General features: G+C 38.4%; 1 pseudogene; it reads right to left on the bottom strand.

The window, feature by feature from the left end:
- Positions 1 to 2337: 2337 nt before the first annotated feature.
- On the bottom strand, positions 2338 to 3470 carry LOC138163562 (ras guanyl-releasing protein 3 pseudogene; annotated as a pseudogene).
- Positions 3471 to 3876: the final 406 nt, after the last annotated feature.

Genomic DNA, 3876 nt, shown 5'->3' with positions numbered 1-3876 from the left:
ATACAAAAAGTAATGCAAGAATTATATAAATAGGAAAAAAGGGAAGGTAATCTAAGTGGAGGCATGAGTAACATGATATACATTTCAGGATTAATGAGTAGACCAGTGTGAATGAAGAAAGTACTGGCCCTAGAGTCAGAGGACCTGGGTTCAAATCCTGACTCTATCATTAATTACCTATGTGGTCTTTGGTAGCTCAGCCTCTCTGGATCACAATTTTCTTATCTGACAAATTAAGGATTTGGATAAGACAAGCAAAGTCAAATTTCACCCTTCTGAGTCTTAGTTTCCTTATCCGTAAAAGGTGCTAGTCTAGATGGCCACTTAGGTCTCATCTAGGCCTGAACATGTGATCCAGTTGTCATCTCATTCCTTTCTCTAGGTCATACAAGTAGTTTAACATTAGGGGCAGAATGAGTATCTAGCTCTCAACTCCTATCCCAGTAATACTCTTTCTAATATGTCATTTTATATCCCCAAATATAACTTTCCATATTCTGTTGCTTTAGAAGATTTTCAGTATGTTATGGTTGATATGGGGGCAGTAGTTATAAACAAGGACCTTTAGCAGATTTTAAAATTTTCACATTCTCTTAGGGGTAACAAAAGATGTTATTCAGATTTTGATGAGTTTTCATACATTTCTTGGTTCATAAAGTATCTCACATATCAAAATGCACCAATTCAGCTAAAAGATTGACTACTGCTATTTTTTTGTCATCAGCCTTTCCTGTCCTGGATCTTAGAGAGATAATAAAATTAATTCAACTTTTCTTGCTACTCAGACACTTATTTATTACAGGTTTGTTTGTCTCATTTGTATTCCAAAAAAGCATGATCTTGGGCTAGATGAGGAATCCATCAGAATAAGCCATGACGTGTAAAGTTGGGGTCTTGATTTCTCCAACAGCCCAACTGTATGCTTCGAAAACCAAAGTGTTACTTCATAATTGGTGAGCAGACATCATATGTGCATGTGGGTTTGGGGCCAAATTCAAGTCTCTTTCTCTGGACAATTAGTCATAGGAACAAATTTACATGTTCAAATGATTTACTGATGCAGGTGTATGCAATTTGTTGGATTATTTTTTCCTCTCCAGCCCAGAGTGTCTGTGTGTATAAAATATGATGCATGATTTCAACGCCTGAGAAACACAAGATTCTGCTGGTTGTTTGTTTCTGTGAAATGCTAAGGACCCAGCTGGTATATGGGGCTATTCTAGGGGGATCTTATCCTCTAGTCAGCAAATATAACGTCTGGAAATCATTTGAGTGAATGTCTTGAAACGATAAATTTTAAAACTTGAATCCAGCAGCCTGAGGAAATTTACTTACATAACCTTGGCAGAGAAGCTAAGGAGACCACTGTTTTAGTGTATATAAAACATAGGAAACATATAAAACCATAGGAAAAAAATAATATTCTTATGGGAAGAAGGGTGATTGAAGAATTGTAATTTCAATGGGGTTGGGAAATCCCACCCCAAAAAAATACAAACACTCCCTCTACCAATGCAAATCTTTTTTTTTCTTTTTAATATTCTGCTACTTGCAGTCTTTAGAGAGTTACCTGGTGTGGGGAGAGGGTGAGTGACCAACCCACAATCAAACAGACAGTTTATATGAGTCTTGAATCAGGTTTACCTGACTATGAGGCTCAGTCCTCTAACCACCACACTAAACTTTCCATCATCATCATCACCACCACCATCATTAGTAAGAAGAAGGATACCAGCAACAGTTGCTGGACAGAACCTTTACAATCACCTAGTGCAACCCCCTAGTTTTACTAATAAGGTATCTGATACTAATCAAGTAGTTCATGAGTACGCAGAGCCAGAGCTAAAGCCCAAGTCTTTCCTATTTGAAAATAAACTGTGCCACAAAAACATGTGGGAAATGCAGCCACCTCTCAGAGCTGAGATTGCATAAATACAATGAAAGATTCCATCCTTTACCTGGTTTGTGCAAGGGTAGGAGAATTTGGCTTTTTTTCCCCCTATCCCCTTCCTCGAGTAGAAGAACCTTCAGAATTTGCAACATAGTACTCTAAGGAGACAGAAGCAACAAATTGTAGGCAGTACCAATAAACATCAAGTAGGGATGAACAGACAGACTGCATGGGGTAGTAGAAAGTATTCTTGGAGTCAGAAAGACTTTGGCCCCAGGCAACTTTAAGACTATAAGTTACAAATAACTTGCTGATCTGCTTTGATAGAGGAAGCAGATCACAGGCCTAAGACTTGCCCTCTTCCTCAAATAAAAAAAAATGCAAAAGGTGAATAAGCCTGGTTTTTGTTGGACTGAATTATGGTTCTCTTTAATAATGTAATTTTCCTATAATGGTAGGAGGCTGTTCAAATCCATGTTAGGTTCCAAGTGGTGTCAGGTGATCAACAGGGAGACCAGTTCACTCGAGGTCACTAAGAGCTGGTGCATCTTCACAATGTTGACTTTATGATCGTTAGTCCAGTCTGGAAAAATGACATGAATGATGATCAGATCTTCCAAGTGAATGCCCAGGATGGGGATTTTGAAGCCTTCATAGTCAGCAAAAGCTTTGTGATAATAGCAGTAATTGCCCCTGGAGGAGACCAGTTCTGTCATTTCATTCCAGTCCTTTGTAACTTCTGAGGAAAGGCAAGAATGAGTCTCTTTGAGGCAAGAAATAGAACTATGACTCAGTCCTCTCACCATGGCCATCAATGTGTAAAAATTCTGTAGCGATGGCGTATCTGGGCAACATTTATGAATTTGGTGATGACTTCAGCTCTTTGCTGTGGAATTGATTTGCTAAGAACCATCAACTGGACCCATTTTGAGAGCACATTAAATAAAACAATGGATCTTTCTGGGATAGGGTTATTCTCCAGGCAGCCACGAATTACATAGCTTTGATAATCTGTGAATGAAATTTGTCTGAAAGATTTGTGCTCCAGAAAAGTAAAGTGCTCAGTCAGTTCGATGGGATCCAAATGGTCAAGCACAGCAAACAGACTTTTCCTTTCTCAGATACTCTTTTTCTCTGTGTGACTTTTCTCATCCTGTCATAGGAAGGGATGTTGGATATGTTAGTGAGGTTGATCTGATTTTCATTTCCCAGTTGGCTGGCTATTTCACGAAACTTTTCTGTCATACCAATCAAACCAAGATACAGATTAAATTCTTCTGGAAACTCCAGAATCCATGGTCTCATGAAGTAGCAGACCTTTGGTGGAATTCATCACATCCTTCCCCACGAGGATCACAGTATATTGAGAGAAGTTTTCCCTCCAGCTCAGTGACAGAAAACATCAGTTTATCAAAAGAACAATTGTTGGCAAATAACTGTTGTGAAGTTCTCCCCCATCATCAAACATTTCAATGCATGTGCACAACAGTTTATCCAATGTCACTGCTTTCCCAAGGATACTTGACCCACTAAGCCATTGTCTAAGAACTAGAGATATTTTTAGCAAGAGGAAAACCATTCATAATTATAGAGGTGACTGCCATAAGCAGTCAAGGAAGAGCTTCATTTTTAGTTGTACTTCAGAAAAATTAATGATTTCAAGACTTATTCCTAGCATTACAGTTTTTATGAGTGGATGCTGCCATCACTATTTTAGGCATCCAGAAGGAAACCTGAAGAGAACAATCTTTGTAAATTGAGGAATGGGTCTGACATGGGGTCCAGTGGAGTTGAACTCAAGCAGAGCTGAAGAAGCAGCATAGAATCAATAATTTATTTTTTCTGAATAGTATTTCTTTTTTTCCAATGACATGTAAAGATAGCTTTCACCATTCAGTTTTATAAGATTCAGACTTCCAGATGTATTTCTCCCTCCCTTCCTTCCTCCCTCTTCAATATGGAATGCAATCTGATATAAGCCATAC

The sequence above is a fragment of the Petaurus breviceps genome, unplaced genomic scaffold (assembly GCF_028583685.1).
Source record: "Petaurus breviceps papuanus isolate PSGF00001 unplaced genomic scaffold, PetGlider_PUasm1.0 125, whole genome shotgun sequence".
Classification (NCBI taxonomy): domain Eukaryota; kingdom Metazoa; phylum Chordata; class Mammalia; order Diprotodontia; family Petauridae; genus Petaurus; species Petaurus breviceps.
Note: the sequence above shows the minus strand (reverse complement) of the source record. Positions and strands in the feature narration are given on the sequence as shown.